We start from the raw sequence: 17,623 nt of genomic DNA, 5'->3' as shown, positions 1-17,623 counted from the left end.
CTCACCCTCCCGCCAGATACATTTGCTAGTTGTTTGGAGGCCATTGCTGGATGGGTAGAGCAGAATCATCTGAAACTCATCCCTGCCAAGATGGAGATCCTGTGGCTGGGCGGGAAGGTGACAAGTCAGGAAGTGTTTCTACCCACCTTCACTGGGGAGCAGTTTAACATCTCATCCTCAGCCAGAAATTTGTGGGTGGTTTTATTTGGATTGAGTGGGGGTTTAATGGGATTTTAATGGGGCATCTCTTACCCACCACGAGTCTTCGGAGAGTGGTGGGATAAAATGCAATAAATAAATTATAAATCAATAAATGATATTGCTGCCATTTTCCATGCTGGAGGGGACACCAATCATCCAGGTTCCATTTGATGGTGGGCATGGTGCTTATCAGCTTCCTGTGGTTCTTGGGGGCACCAAGGGTTCAGCAGCTGTGTGATGGTGTCTTTTTCAGATGTCAAAGGTTTTGCTGGAATAACTTGGTCCCAGGGGCAGCACAGGATGCTGACAAACTGCTGTCCTGCCCAATCAGGAGATTTTGGCAATTGGCCACTGTGCTGATGTATTGCCAGGTTAAAGGTAAAGGTAAATGTATCCCTTGTGCTAGCACCGGGTCATGTCTGACCCTTCAGGTGACGCCCTCTAGCATTTTCATGGCAGACTCAATACTTCCCCAGTCATCACCGTTTACCCCCCAGCAAGCTTGGTACTCATTTTACCGACCTCGGAAGGATGGAAGGCTGAGTCAACCTTGAGCCAGCTGCTGGGATTGAACTCCCAGCCTCATGGGCAGAGCTTTCAGACTGCATGTCTGCTGCCTTACCACTCTGTGCCACAAGAGGCTCATTCATTGCAGGTTACACCTGGGTATATCCAAAATATGTCAGTGTGCTGGTCAGTTGGCTCTCTCCCCTCTCCCAAGATTGCATTCATGTTCTACCAGTAAATTTGCAAATACACCCAATACTAAAGTGAGAAAGAAGCTGCAAACTGCTTCACTGTGCTCTCATAGCACATTTCATTAATTTACAAAGGTGCTTTCTTTATGTTACCCGGTTCCCCAGTTCTCCCAGTTTCCCAGTTTTTCCAAAAGGCAAATTAGATCAAATGAAGGCTGAGAAGACAAGGTTCAATGGAAAAGACAATCATGCTAGGAACAGTTGAGTTCAGTACCCATTAAAGTTGATGGGCAATAGTTTAAGAACAGAAGCAGCCTTTTAAAGGCAATTTTACACCCACCTAATCACTCAGTGGACTTAAAAGGGTAAATTAATTATTTAATGGTATGTCTCATACTGTTGTTTATACTATTTATTGTATTACAGAATCGGATGTTTGATTAATGATAATCATGTTATGATTTTGGAGACTGTACAGTTTATCACTTTCTGAGAAGTAATATACTGTTGGTGAAGGGTGAAGATTAATGTTTAAACACTGGTGCATTTGCTGACTAAACCTGTCCATTTGATTTGGCCAGTTTGCATGAACAACTTTTCCTATTAACAAATAAATGAATTTGGTACAAGTCAAAAACTCTCTATTAAATAAAAATAGTACACAATCTTTCAATGTTCTTTGCCTAAAAATAGTGTTTTACATCGGCACACATCCTGAAGCACTTACACGAGACAACTCTGAGGTTTGCTTTACTACAATTAATGAAATAAGCCACTGGAGGGCACTGCAATGCTGCTCGAATATGTTAAATAGTCCCTGTGGAAAGAGCCCAAGTTTTTTTATTATTATTATTCTGTTGCCTTTACAGGTGAATATTAGATTTAGCCCAACTTTGATGAAAAACAACTCTAAGGTATTTATTGAAATAATTTTTGCCACACAAACCTTTTTTTTTTTTTTACTAACAACACAATGAATTATATCTCAACTCTATTACAGCTTGTTGTATCAATGCCCTTAATAGGAAATTAACCCACTAAATTACATTAACACAGAAGTTGTATTCAGCGCCTCTCCCTTCCCCATCATATGCTAAGCACCTATGGAAGGATATCCTTTTGATTTATTTTTTAGAACTGGAGCATTGTTTTGTTAATTATACCATTTGTCTTACATTTTATGTCGTTATACTTGCCTATTCTTTTGCCATTTAAGAGTTTAGGGATGAAAACACAGAAAATGTGGAGTGAGATTCAAGCCCAGTAGCACCTTGGACACCAACCAGGTTTCGGGAGTAGAAGCCTCTAGGAGCCCAAGTTCTCTTTGTCTTATGTACTGAAAGGAGCTTTGAAAATGAGATCTGTGTTGCCAGTGCATTTTGGCTTTGACTCTCAGATCATTCACAGATTACAAGCAAAGAGTTTACATTATTTTATTTTTTTGATTTATTTATATTTATACTTGTTGACCGCCACTCCCAGTACTAGCTGGCTTGTGGCAGTTTACATAAAAATCTTTTAAAAACCCATATAAAAACAATATACACAACGATCCAGATGGCAGCAAAACTTCTGTCTGCAGGACGTCCCCACTCTCACCCCAACCCACATTCACATAGCCCCCAGCCTTCCAGGGGGTGCTTCCAGTATAACTGGCTGAACAGGCCTACCACTAAAATACTAAGGATAACAATCAAAATAAAACTAATAGCAGCAGTGTTAATGGGGGGCGGGGCGACAGACCACTGGAGTTTGAATTTGGGAGGGGGAAATTTTGGTAGAGGCTGGTGATAGACTGACAGGGTGTTTGGCAAATTTGATTGGATTAAAATAATTTTTAAAAGTCTAGTTTAGGTCGTGGTAGAAATTGACCTAGTTAATGTCCTGTTTCTCTGGGCAAGGCAGGATGCCTGCTTTAAACCTGAATGCTATTGATTATCACTCTGGGAGGGAATGTCGGGTGGAGTTAGAAAAATAATTGCCAGGCATTCTAGGTCGGCTCTTGACATTAGGTGTCTTGGGACTTTCCTGGGCTTGGTTAGCATTTTATTTCACCTGTTTGTATAGCTAGTTTTAAAGTCCTTTTTGATGTCAGAAAATATATTTCCCAAATGGGGAAGTGGCCATTTCCCCCTTTCTAATGTATCAGAGCTATAAGATGCCAGTGGTGGGTGCCTCCAGGATGGTTTATCCCCAAGGTTACTTCTGGGCAACAATACTCCCCCTCTCTGTAATCCTACTCGAAGGGCAGTATTCTAGCACACCATAAACAAGGAAAGTCAGATAGGGGTCAATTTGCTGGGAGGTATATGACTTTTAAAGGGGAGGTCTTGGATTCCCAGGCTTTACCTGACGTTCATGTCACAATGGCAACAGAAAGAGTACCTAGTAATGTGTACTCAACACACAATACTAGATACAAAATCACATTCTGGTTGGCTGCTGAACACTAAATCAAATCAGCAAATGAATAGCACCAAAGTATAAATACACATGAACCCATTGATCTTGTCCTTGAGGAGCCTTGCTGCCATCACTGCCAGTTGGTGTGCTGTCTGGAAACTGTGGTAGAGGATTAAAGCAGTCACCGCAAAGCTGGGACCTCTAAGTTACGGTGAAGCTCAATAGTGCTTCTTGAGGGTGACATCCCAAGCAGTGAGTACTCCATCAAAGCAGCATAGCCCGGATTCTGCAATAAGCTGGCTAGCCTGTGTTTGCAGTCTGCAGTTCTGCAACTCAGTCTTTAGGAAAAGATGAGGTGGAAAAACTCAAGGTCATGTGAAGTGGATATTTGAAAGACCCCCCTGTTCCAATGTAAAAGTGCCCAATTACTACAATAAAGTGCCCAATTACTACAATAATAATTTGAACTCTGTATCCTTTCCTCTGTATCCTGTATCCTTTCCTTATCTATCTATTATAAAAGCAGGTGGTTATGAGACTTTTTTTTTTTGAGGAGGCAAGATGTATGGAAAGTCCTCCCAACAGATATCCAGCAGGCTCTAGGTATGCAAATTTCCGAGGCCTGCTAATAAAATACTTAATATCCCAAGTTGATTTTTGTATATGTGAGACTTTTATGCTGGCATATTCTAATCGTTTTAATTGCGCCTCCAGTTTCTGTTATGGAAACAGCTGGACAGAAATTTTTTTTAAAAAGCAACATGAAACTTGGAAGCAGTGGGGAAGGCAGAAAGTCCAATCCTCAGTGACTACTTTATTGGCAAAAGAGAGAATCCTGCTAAAATTAGTAACAAACACAACCAAGTTGTTACAGTTGTCACTTAAAAGTCCTTAACATTCATTGAAAGGCAAACTTCCAACTCTGATCACCATAAGGGGCTCCTGTAGGTGTCTGGATTTCTTTTTCTCATAACCATTTATGCCTTGTTCATATATGCAGCTGGTGTTTTGATTCATTTGTTTCTTTTAATGGCATTCATATTATATATTATATATATACTAAGTCAATGGGCTTAGAGGAGGCTCTTCTCAACCAGGGTTTTGTGAAACCCTGGGGTTTCTTGACAGCCCCGGAAGGGTTTTCCAAATGAGTGCGAATTAATTTTTTATATATGCCCTTTTTCAAAAAGTTCTTGACCAGATTTTGAACTGCACAGGTTTAATGCACTTGGTTTATTCCCAATCAGAATTATAAGCATCACATTTTGTTGAAACTGACACACTTGGAAGGGTATAACTGTTCAGGATTACCTGGGTCCTGCACATCACCTGCACATTTTTTGTAAGTGAATTAAATTTATTTTAAAATTTGTATCCTACCAAATTAACCATCAGTGCGTGGCCAACATCCTGCAATATGAAGCACATACATCTTCACAAAAGTGTGTGGGGGGGAGTTCATCAGCAAGTAGAAATCCTATCAGCAACCTCCTCACTGCCCAAAATGCCTTTTTGAGTAAGATCTTTTGCCATCCTTCAGCAGGCTCTCTTAGACTGAGAGGAGATGAACTGAAGATGGAGATGGTGGTGGTGGGAGGCTGCACTCATGCATGTTCTGTTGGATCACGGCACTGGTGTAGTGCATGAAACAAAGAAATGAAGAGGAGACAGACTGATGCTACAGGTTACGCCTGTTAAAGTACTGCTGAACTTTGCTCAGTCTTTTGCTTTGTCACTCAAATAATAATAATAATAATAATGCAGAATATAAATTGAAATGGTCAGAGCTCAAGTCCTGTATCTCAAGTATCAAACAGTGGATTAGAGTAAATATAAATCAGTGTTGTATTCTTGGTATGAAACTATTTTACTTTAATGTCAATAAACTTAAAATTCAGACTTTTCTTATTAGAATAAATGTTTCCTCTTAAAATGCATGATAATCATAATCAAGACTAAATTTGTTCTGTTATTTATTTTCTAAATGATTGTACATGTTTAGCAGACTTTTGATTTAAATCCCTATGGATATATTGGAGACAGATGTTTAGATGACCTCATGTTTAAAGTAATGTTGTATTTGGACACCAGATTAAATTTTCCTTAAAATCTTTCCTTATAAGTGAGAATGTTGGAGTGCAGAAACTAATCAATGATTTATGTTAGAAGCATGCCACTTTATTAAATGGCATTCTTAATGTTTTGTAAGTTTTTTTTTACAGGAACCTATATGCTTCAAAACTTCTAATTATGCAACAGTTGTTTACATATGAAAATAATGTTCCTGGTTGCAGGGTAAAATGAGAACCAGATTGTTAAAGTCACTTGAATTTGAATGTAAATTTGCCATGTCATTTATACTTCCCCCCCTCCCCCACTTTGGAAAAAGGCTCCAATAAGCTTTTAATAGTACTGGTAGTAGAAGACTCTCTAATTTGAACAAACTGGCCAAACCTAACCATGTTTACTTTGAAGTAAGTCCTATTGATTTCAATGAGTTTTCCAAATAAGCTGTGATTAAAATTTCAAGTAGTCATGTAACTGACCGCTAAAGATCATAGTATTACTAGACAGGTATGTTTAAATATTTCACTACATAGCAGTTATTATAATTGGCTGGTTGAGAACACACTTCATCATATTAACTGAAAGTTAAAGTGCTAATCTTCATTTGAAATGCTTTATTTTGTCATTTTAAAACATATATGCTGAGCTTAAATTTTTTCTTGGCTGCATTTTTAGGTTTTATTTTGGTTCAATACATAGTGAAGTGGCTATACTAGGACTTTGTTGACTACATATTTCTGCAAAGTGCAATTACTTACTGTTGTCCTTTATGGTGGAACAACACCTCCCATCCCCGATTATGATGGAACCCTGTAAAAATCAACTGATTTTTGTGATTGAGTTGTTCTTTTGCAATGTTAAGTGTTCGAAGTACTGAGTAAAAAAATCCCATGATTTCACCTGCCCCCCCTAAAAACTGTGATCCAGGAAAACAAGCATGCTTTGATACTCTAGGGACAAGCAACCACACCCTCATTTCATAGAAGGATGGCCTGATAACATTTCTTATAAATAATGGGACTCATTAAAGCTGCAAAAGTTAGGAATCGGTACTATCTAAGGGAAGGGGAATCTATTCTCCCTAATGTGACAATGTGCATTTAGGCTTTGACTCAGACTGTGGGTGCTCTGAAACATACCTACTGTTATCACCAAAACTAGTTGTTGGTTTTTTGAGGGGATACAGACACACGCATTGTATGACTTAAGATACATTGGAGTTTGGCTTAAGGTGGTGAATGCATCCAAAGTCATTTGTATTACATTTGCTCGCACAATTATCATAGCTGTTATGCAATAACTACATGGCAACTATGAATGATTTTTTGTTAAAAGGGTTGGCATATAAAATTGCATACAGCTCTTATACAATTTTTACTCTTATTTTCTCATGTATGTTCTAACTTGGTTTCATGGCTATTAATTTTTATCTGTGACTTTAAAAAATATGATGTTAAGAACTTGAGGAAGCCATCACCCTCTCTTCTCCTCCACTATACTTTCCCTTCCCTGAAAGCCCTGTAGTTCCTTTTCCTCTTACCTTCTCCCCTTCCCACTCACCAAGAAATCTATCTCTCTGCCTTCAGCTTTCCCACCTACTCTTTCCCTGGTAGTTTCTACTCAGGAAGACTATTGTTTTTGTTGTCGTCATCAATGTTAACATTAATATTAATTAGATTTATTGGCTGCCTCTCCCTGGCAACAGGCTTGCGGTGGCTAATATCAGTAAAAACAGATACATACAAGGTAAATATAAAACATTTACAAACAACTATTTGTTCCTTCCTCCCAGCAGCTTCCATACCATCACCTTTTTCTGCTTCCTTTTCCTGTCTAGGTTGATGTCCAATAGGGTTGCTAACTTCTAGATGGAGCCTGGAGTTTTCCTGGAATTACAACTATCTTCAGATTGTGGAGATCAGTTCCTAGGAAGAAAGTGGCAGCTTTGGAGGGTGGGCATTATACCCCATTGAGGTCCCTCTCCACCCTATATCCCTCTCTACCCAGGCTCCATTCCCAAATGTCCAAGAATTTCCCAAGCTGAAGCTCACAACCCTAATTGAGCTCCTTGGTTGATTGGTGGGGAAAGTATCTAATTTTTAAAATTCTAAGCCTATGAATTTGGAATTATGCAACTCTGTCAAGGATTTTACTGAAAATGCTGAAAAGGACACCATTCTTTTGTTATGTCCAGACCGAGGAGACATGGCTGTGATTGACATGACTAGCCTGGTGCAGTGGTTAGGAATGTGGATTGCTAATCTGGTGAGCCAGGTTTGATTCCCTACTCCCCCACATGCAGCCATATGAGTGACCCTGGGCTTGCCACAGCACTGATAAAGCTGTTCTGATCGAGCAGTAATATCAGGGCTCTCTCAGCCTCACCTACCTCACAGGGTGACTGTTGTGGGGAGAGGGAAGGAAAGGCGATTGTAAGCTGCTTTGAGACTCCTGGTAGAGAAAAGCGGCATATAAGAACCAACTTTGCTTCTTCTTGTTCTTCTAAGGGAATGTTTGGATTCACAGTCAAAAAACCTGCTATACATGTAAGAGATTGTTTTGTTTTGTTTTTTGTTTCAAATAGTTTAGAAGATACTATTCATTAAAATTTACTTACTTTTAGAAACCAGAAAGCTTATTCATTTAAAACCTATCCTGCTTTATGTCCTCAAGCTCAAGACAGTTAACAATGCAGCAAGCAGGTTGCAAAGACAAATCATAACAGTCCAAATCAACAAATTAAAACAGAGATTAGAATACACACAGCACAAATTTTAAAACGTACAAGAATTAAAACTACACATGATAGTGAACACCCATAACCTTAGGACAAACACAGACAAATCTGCTGAAATAATTTATCCTCCATCCATAGGGCTTCCATGTGTTTTCTGAGGCTGGAACATCTCCTGCCCTCAGTGGGCCATGGCCAGCAAGGAGCAGTGGCCCTTGCCATTGGTGACAGCATACTATCACTTCCATGAAACCAAGGAAGTGATATTAGTCCTCCCTAGCAATCGCTGGAAATCCTATTCTGGTGATTCCTAGAGAAGAGTGATATCAGTTCTGGGATTTCCTGGAAGTAACAGAATGGTGTCACTGCCCCCCCCCCCAGTACCACCCTATTTGCTGAGCCTGGTAATCCTATAGCAGCCTTACATTCTATTGTTTGTTGTCTGCAGTGTTTAGCATACTGCGTCACAGGAGTATTCCATATCTGTGAAATTTCTAGATGAGTGTGTGTGCGTGTATATAGATATAGATATTGTTATTGTTATGTGCGAAGTCGTGTCCGACCCATCGCGACCCCATGGACAATGATCCTCCAGGCCTTCCTGTCCTCTACCATTCCCCAGAGTCCATTTAAGCTTGCACCTACTGCTTCAGTGACTCCATCCAGCCACCTCATTCTCTGTCGTCCCCTTCTTCTTTTGCCCTCAATCGCTCCCAGCATTAGGCTCTTCTCCAGGGAGTCCTTCTTTCTCATGAGGTGGCCAAAGTATTTGAGTTTCATCTTCAGGATCTGGTCTTCTAAAGAGCAGTCAGGGCTGATCTCCTCTAGGACTGACCGGTTTGTTCGCCTTGCAGTCCAAGGGACTCGCAAGAGTCTTCTCCAGCACCAGAGTTCAAAAGCCTCAATTCTTTGACGCTCAGCCTTCCTTATGGTCCAACTTTCGCAGCCATACATTGCAACTGGGAATACCATAGCCTTGACTAAACGCACTTTTGTTGGCAAGGTGATGTCTCTGCTTTTTAGGATGCTGTCTAGATTTGCCATAGCTTTCCTCCCCAGGAGCAAGCGTCTTTTAATTTCTTTGCTGCAGTCCCCATCTGCAGTGATCTTGGAGCCCAGGAAATATATAGATATAGATAGATGCAGATTTTTCTGGTGGGAGAGCCCATCTTCTCTTTGCTATATGTTATTTATGTAGTCTTCTAAACAGGAAATTGGTCCTTTTTTAAATAGAGGCTTTTCCATTCTTGATTGTAGTTCAGTCACATTTTATTGACTCTTCTACCAACATAACAGCACCATGTAAATTTGGCAGACCTTTTCAACAAGATTTATAATCATTAAACTACTGAGTCCCAAATGCATAATCGTCCGCTGTTGCAATATGGTGTAGTCTTTGTAAATTGTTGAGGCTATTAATATACTTTTGTGTCTGTGTGTATTCTATTTGTCTATCTACCTATCTCTCTCCCCCCCCCCCAAAGAATTACTTTCAAATACTTGAGTTATATGTTAGTGTGTGCATTATTGGTTTAATCTTCCTTGACCTCTGCTGAGTGAGTTCAATTGGCTTATGCCAATTGGAAATGCAAAAGGGTTCAAGAGTTGAATTTAGCTAGAATTTATGTATTTTATAGCAATTGATTCCAGCGGGGCCAAGTATGGTTGTTCCAGCTTTGCTGTTTTGTGAATCATGGTGATGTACTTTGATTTCATAGTGTTCTGGGATAAATTTAATATGTTTTTTTGAAAGCAAAATTCTTCACAGCTGTAGTTTCTCACTGTACATATTAATCCTTAACTTTAAAAATGAGAACATGTTCTTTTTATTGGAAGGATATGTTCTTGCAGCTTTGAAATGTATCACTTTAAAAAGCTTCCAATGAAGAGAGCTTGACTTCGAAAGCAATATCAGATCATGAGTAAGATTACCTATAACGTTGAATATTTTAGAAATGCCGAGAGATGCCAACAGTATATATGATTAATGCATTGCATATTTGTAAAATGGCATACTATTTTAGAGCTAGACATTTCTCTTGAACTTTCCAAGGGCATCAAACTGGAGTTGCAAGAGCATAGCCCCAAGTGATTATGTGAACAGTTTATGTTACTGCCAAAATGTGCTTATTTTACCTTGCAAGTGAAATTTTTGACACTTACAACATTCTGAAGAAGTATGTAGGCCTGAAATAACATGCGTATGATTATGTTTTTGTTCAGTTTATACTATCTATTTGTTCCTCTGGTGGCTGTTTATAGGTGCAGGTGTTTCTTCAGCATACGTCCCTGAATAATATTAAATTGAAACTTAACAGGTGATACCTTATTCTTATTCTGTTTCTATTATCGTAGAGTTTTTTTTCTTTTTTCAGCTGAAATGTCCCTGCCTTAGTGCAAAAGGGAATAAAAATTATTTCAGATACTTCGGTATGTCTATTTTGGTCGTGTTTTTTTCTCCCTTCTAGCCTAAGTACAATTTGATTCAAGCATGCTCACCTGTAATTCCTTTGTACAGAGGAAGTGGATGAAAAATAACTGAAAATGAACCGGCTCTCAAAAGAGAGAGCCAGCTTGGTGTTATGGTTAGGGGTGCTGACTTCTAATCTGGCAAGCCCGGTTTGATTCTCCACTCCCCAACATGCAGCCAGCTTGGTGACCTTGGGCTCACCATAGCAATGATGATTCTGTTCTGACTGAGCAGTAATATCAGGCCTCTCTCAGCCTCACCCACCTCACAGGGAGTCTGTTGTGGGGAGAGGAAAGGGAAGGTTATTGTAAGCTGCTTTGAGACTTCTTCTGGTAGAGAAAAGCAGCCTATAAGAACCAACTCTTTTTCTTCAAAAGCTAATACCCCCAAATTCTTGTTGGTCTTTAAGGCGCTACTGGACTTAAACCTTAGCTGTTCTTTATATTGGAATGAGTTGATGTTTGATAGAGTGAAATAGATCAGTACATCCAGTCTGTTTTTTAAATCATCGAACATTCCACACTTGATTTTTTTTAAGAACATGAAGTTGATTGCCATAGTTTTGGTATAGGGTAGCCAGGTAATGCCTAGACCAGTGGGAGTCTGGGGGGAGGGGGGTAGCAGTGTCATCAGTGATGACTGGATGGCACGTCAGGGGAAAACCAAAAAGTTATGTCAGTCTTTTCTAAGACATGCTGGAAGCTATTGATTGCAGTTTCTATAGATGTATTATTTATATGGATCAATTGACCGAATAAACATTCTGTCTGTCTGTCTGTCTGTCTGTGACATGCTGGAAGCTATGCTAAAACTCTAGAGTTTCCAGTAGTTCCTAGAGAGGCATGATGTCCCTCCCATATTTCCCCCCAGAAGTGATGTCACTGATGGCAATTATTTAATTGTTTCAATCCAACTGGACGCAGGAATGTCAGTGGGCAACATCTACTGGGGGTAGAAGATATATGGCAACACCGCTTTGATAGAGCATATTTTGTCACGCCTCTGTTAATTTCGTATGAGAAGGCATGCTAGTGGTTTCCTCCCAGTGTGATTCATTATATTTTAAAACTGCAATGCTCTCCTAGCTTGCACTTTTACATACTTTAGCAAAGTGGTTTAGGTAATTCTGTCTTTGAAGATGGTCCGAAAACTTGAATAAGTTCAGACTGCAGCAGCCACAATGCAAATGTGGGAGCAAAAACCCCGCAATCCTTGCAGCCCCAGAGTTGAGGAAAGCCGGCTGGCTGAGCACTCAAAACGGATCCAGGAAATACTGAACTAGGCTGGCTGAAGACAGTAGGTGAAGGCCCCCATGCTGGTGTTGGGGAAGTCACTGTAGGCAAGCCACCAGCCCCAGAGTTAAACCCATAAGTTGTAGCTGGAAATCATATATTTGACTATTACACTTGGGCTCATTAGTGAAAGGAATTGGTTAACTGACTACAAAAAGTGTCTATCTTTAGATGGTGGTGTGGTGTCTATTACTCATGCACTTTGTCAGTTCTTCATCACCTGGGAGTGGTTCATATTTGGTTATTTTGTTCTACAAAAGAGTGACTAGCCTGTTTGACCCCAGTTTGGAAAAACATTTTCCCACCCCTTCTCCTTTCTGTTTCTCTCTCGAACTACGTAACATTTATCCTTCTGACTCATGAACTGTCTATAACGTCCTGCCCACTGTCACCATCCCAGCTAACATTCTTGTGAGTGTTGTCTTGGGGCAGGGCATGATGACGACATGATGAGGCAGACTGGCAAACGTAACAATCTGAGGTTTTAAAAAAACTTTTGAATGCTTGTTACACCTCTTAGGGTGGGGTGGGAGGTCAACTAGAGGTTGGACAATACTGTTTCTCTTAATGAGGTGGAAAGTTTCTGTGTTAATTCTACAATTTCCTAAAAGTCTTCATCAGCGGTTGTTTGTAGGGGACTGGTGCATTCTGCAGCTGGATTATAAGAAGTTATCAAGAAGAGACACATATGGGGGGGGGGGTTAGCATGTATGCTGCCTGGAGCTCATTATATGGAAAATAATTTGTTCATTGTGAAATATTTTATTTTATTGTGAAATATTTTGATGGCTGACATCAATACCTTTCATTTTGTTCTGTGACATAATTCCTTTCATATTTCATTCTGTACAACATAATTGTCCAATACACTTTGATACATAAAAATAATCTTGTAAAAAAACACATCTCCATATCCATGTGAAGATACTTCACCTATGATTTCTTGCTCTTATTTGGTTTGTTTACTTGTCATCATTTTAATATTAGATGTCCTGTTCTTAATGCTTTTCAAGCATGTTTTTCTAGGATATCCCTCTATGCTCTATTTTTACTATTAAAGTTTTTGATTACATTTCTCTTTTAAAAGAAAATAATGAATACCAATCAGAAGCATTTAAATCCCTGGGAACATTTGTCATCACATTGTGATTGTAGTTTATGCCATTGTTGTGTAGGAAGAAAAGCAAACAACTGGATTATTGAGAAGGATGGGAACTGTACTGTTAGGACATGTAAAAATTCTTAGTGCATTGCATATTTCAACAACATTCATTTCTTTCTGTGCCTTTTAACACTTGGTAGCCTGCATCTACAGGAATGTGTACATCTCAAGGTCAAACTAGATATGATGCTGAGAATTCTGTGATCGGTGTTTTAAAGCATTTTTTCTGATTTAGCCTAATTCAGGTTAAGACCTTGGACTTGGTTCCTGACTAAAATCTTCACAAACTCAAGGACTTCCAACTGCAGAATGTAATTCCTCCACACCACAGCAGTCCAAAATGTCTCTGGGAATCCTGTCCCTTTCATTCCCCAGAACATGGTGGGTGGCCTCTTGGATTGGGAAGTGGGGAAATCATGTTCTGAAGGCTGAATTGCTTGTGCCTATGGAACTAATCTTAGTTTGAAGGGACGTTAATTTTCTTGACCTGAAGGTCCTGCAGAGCTACTACTTGACAAATGTGCAGGCCATGTGCATGTAATGTTGCCTATGTCTTTGTCTTCAAGTGGGCAAATGGCAAGGTTGCTCCTGGTTGACAGAATGGCTCAGAAGAAAGCGTCAAGACCCCTAATCTCTGTGTTCCTGATCCAAATTGGGGCCCTGTGCAGCTGCTAATGAAAAACAACAACAACACCTGGAAACTCTGTTCTTAGAACTTCCAACATCAGGTCTAGCTTGACCCTTGCATGTCTCATTTAATTGCTCTCAGCCAACATTTGAACAAAAGGCTTCCTAGTCAAAATAATGATTGCAGTGGAGCTGCACCAAAGTTGATGTGGAAGTAAATACTGTATTGGGGAGAAAAAAGAATATGCAGGACACCCTCTCCCTGTACACCCCCCAAAACACATTAGGTCAAGCCAGCAACATTTGTTTAGGGTCCCAAGCCCCAAGGAGATCAGACTGGCATCAACCAGAACCAGGACCTTCTCATCCCTGGTGGAATGCTCTTCCAAAGGAGATCATACCCCCTGACCCCGCCCGTTGCAGGAACCTCATCTCTAGGTGGTGATCGGGGTGAGGGGGGGCTGGGCAGGGCACCATGGGTGCACACACCTTGGTAGCCAGGCAGTGTCTGGCCATGTGGCTGCTGTTGGGGGCTGGTGCTGCAGGGACTGGCCCAATCTGGGTGTACCCAGCTTTGCTAGATTGGCCCATGGAGGTGGAAGTGGTGTCTGGACATCCAGCCATGGGCTGGATAGGGCCCACTCCTCCCACAGTGGCTCTTCTAAAATATTAAGAGCTGCTAATTGTTACAGATGCATTTATATATTTTACTAATAGCAAGGCCCATTCTAACAATGGACTCTAGGAAACTGGGGCATGCCCCGTGGGGAGGCCAGTGGGCAAAAGGGAAGGAAGTCAGTGGAAACGCTGAGACAGCTGGCCTATGGCTGCCCCTGCTCTATCTGAGGCTTGGTCAGAGGGGAGTTCATATTTTTGGCCCTCTGGAGGCCCTGTTTGGCATGCTAGAGCCATGGAAAGGAGGAGGAGGAAACAGAGGAGGGCAAACATCCCATCAGCATGACCAAGGCTGAAGGGAAGGCATGACATGGAATGCTCCAACCCAGTACTGACCCTCCTCCAAGTCTCCTGGCTTACCAATGGTGGCTCAGCTGCGTTGGGCCAAGAAAAGAAGCTTGAGGCCCTGGCAGGTGTTTTGCCATGAAGGAGAGCTAGAGCCCTGACCTGGAAGCCTGAGTAAGAAAGGAGGAGGAGGGCAAGGAAAAGTCACAGTTGGCCCTGAGTGGTGGACTACCTACTTCCTATTGGGCAAATACCCCCCCTCAGGGCCAAACATCTTGCATTTTAAGCAGTGCATTGTCTGTCCCACAAACCGGGTTTTATTAGGGAGAAGATTATTCTGTATGTTTTTATTGTGATATACCCCACCCTGAATCTGAAGAGAAAAGATGACTAATAATAATAAGAGGAACTGGTGGAATATGTCACAAATTAATAAAGCAAGAGGTAAGAAGAATCAGATGATTAGAACTTCTAGAATATAATTCCAAAGACTGATGAGTCTTTGCTTAAAAGATCTGTCAGATTTAAGCCACATAAATGAGGACTCATGAGAAACATGTGGTGAGGGGGCATTACCCCCCCCTCAGTTTCCTCTGCACCTTTCACTTTTTCTCTATCCTGCTACTACTTCTCTTACTCTCTCTCCCATGCTGGTCATTCTTTGTGCCCCCTACCTTATCACTCTTCCTACATTATCACTCTTACCCACCATGATTAACCCTCCCCCCCATTGTTGCCACAGCAGGGAACAATGCAGCTTCTTTCACAACCACCACCTACAGTGCCACTGTCAGTGGCTCATCTGATGCAGCTTCCGGCAGGCCTGAATGGTTATCAGCTCAGGATTCAGAAATACCCAGATATTTTGGGAATGGAGCCAGGAGTGGGCAGTTGTGTTTGGGAGGGACCTCAGTGTTGTATAATGCTATGGAGTCTACCTTCTAAAGCAGCCCTTTTCTCCAGGGGAACTGATCTCTTTAGTCTGGAGATGACCTGTAATTCCAGTGGGTCCCTAGGTCCCACCTAGAGGATGGCATCTCTACTTCTGAGGGTTCCCTCCACATTGCTGCTCTTATTGGCACATCTGGCATAGCTCAGGATGGGCCTGCCAAGGCTTCCCACCATCATTGCCACTTTTGGGTTCTTGCCAGGTATGGGTCCAAATGGGCTGAGCCTGATGGTGGCTCCCAGGATCCACTGCTGGTTCCCTCAAATATACTTATTTGATCTAAGTAGAATTTAAACCCTTGAAAGCAATTTTGGTAACATTTTACATTTTTCTGCAAACCTATGGGTCCCCCAAGTTTGCAGACCAATTGTTTTGGGCAAGTGTGGCCCCAATCCACAGATCTCCTGATGGGGATACACTTGGTGAATAGTATAAATATTAGCAGTTAATATAGTGCAATAACTAGCTCAATGAGTCAGAAATTCATAATTTGTGGCCAGAGGATGTCAATGAGGACAGATGGTTTTGAAAGAGGGTGAGACAGATTCATGATCTATCTGTGGTTATTAGCCATGGATGCTGAAAGGGGCCTCCATATCCAAAGGCAGTGAACCTCTGGTTGGCAATTTACCAGGAGATCTTATACCACTGCCTTCCCTCCCCTGCCACTGCTTGAATGAGCAATGAGTGGAATGGGGGGGGGAGGTGATGCTATTATTTTTATTTTTATTATTCGATTTATTACCCAGGACTCCCAGACTTGCTGGTTTGTGGGAGGTTACAATTAAAACCACACATAAAATCACAAAAAAAGCCCGCTTTACAAAATCCCCAGTGACAAAAGACTACTCTAATCCCCCTGCCCTCCTGTCCCATACCATAGCATAAAAAAACCCTCCCACCCAGTGCAGGGGGGGGGATGTAATAGGGAGTTAGCTTGATGGTCCAGCTACACTGAGGAGGGACCCATTGATCTAAATTGCCATGGCCTCAACCAGATACCTGGCAGAAAAGCTCCATCTTACAGGGCCAGTGGAACTGGCCCTTAGTTCTTCTGGGAGCTCATTCTACCAGGTTGAGGCCAGGACTGAAAAGGCCCTGGCCCTGGTCAAGGCAAGACACACTTTGTGTGGGCCAGGAGCCGCCAACAGATCACCACCCACAGAGCCAAGAGCCCTGCAGGGAGCATAAGCTGATAGGCAGTCCATCAGGTATGTAGGGCCCACACAGACCACGAATGGCCTTAAAGGTCAGTACCATAACCTTAAGCCAGAGGGGTTTTTTGAGGGGGGGATTCATAGGGCATTGTGATGTCAAACGGTGCTTCTCCTCCCTGTTCTCCACCCTCAGAAGACTCCCCAAAGGGTTGAAAACAAAGGCAACCACTTCTGAATACCAGTGCTAGGAGGCAATGGTGGAAGACTTTGGCTGCTATGCTCATTTCATTGGTATTCCAGGTCATCTGGTTAACCGTTTTGTGAAACAGGATGCAAACGGACTTCTGGCCCTCTGGTCTGATCCAGGAAGACACTTCTTATGGTCTACAGCACATGTGAGGCTACAAATACAATAGAAAAAAGGGGTTAAAATTGAATGAATGGAGGTTAGTAGGGCTGGCAAGCCAGAGCTAGCACCCAGTGGGAGAGCAGGACCCACCCTTATTTGCATCATGTCAATGCTGCAATGACATTTCTGGCACAAACTGGAAGTGATTTCAGCATTCCAGCATGGCTCTTTGGAACTCACCAAAACTCTGTGTTTTATCCTGTTATTGATGGTGGGGAATGGACAGTCCAGGGTGGAAGCTGGATACAATGGGAGATCTGGCCACAATAGAGGGTAGTACCAAAAGCACTCTTTGCATCGGGCACAGGTTGGTCTTGTGTTAGCAGTGGATTTCAGAGCCTGTGAAAACAGAGATTCAGTTGACTAAAATAGAGGGGGGGGGGGAATAATCCAAGAAATAGCCCTTGAAATTTTGCTATCAGATTTCCCTGTGCTGAAACACCAATTATGACTAACAGTTGCATTTGTTCAAAACATGTCTTGAATCCTTCTAT

At 41.5% G+C, this 17,623-nt stretch overlaps 1 protein-coding gene across 3 annotated transcripts in view; it reads left to right on the top strand.

Moving 5' to 3' along the window:
- The window catches only part of SLC25A21 (solute carrier family 25 member 21), a 365,160-nt gene that overhangs the window by 15,942 nt on the left and 331,595 nt on the right, over positions 1-17,623 (top strand). Inside the window, exon 2 of one of the 3 annotated variants that reach the window (XM_077323151.1) lies at positions 1,769-1,813. The exons of the other annotated variants lie outside the window; for them this stretch is intronic. The gene's annotated coding sequence lies outside the window, so the exon portion shown is untranslated. The remainder of the gene's footprint in view (positions 1-1,768; positions 1,814-17,623) is intronic. 3 annotated transcript variants of the gene reach the window in all.

The sequence above is a fragment of the Paroedura picta genome, chromosome 2 (genome assembly GCF_049243985.1).
Source record: "Paroedura picta isolate Pp20150507F chromosome 2, Ppicta_v3.0, whole genome shotgun sequence".
NCBI lineage: Eukaryota > Metazoa > Chordata > Lepidosauria > Squamata > Gekkonidae > Paroedura > Paroedura picta.
This window is presented reverse-complemented; position numbering and strand designations above follow the sequence as displayed.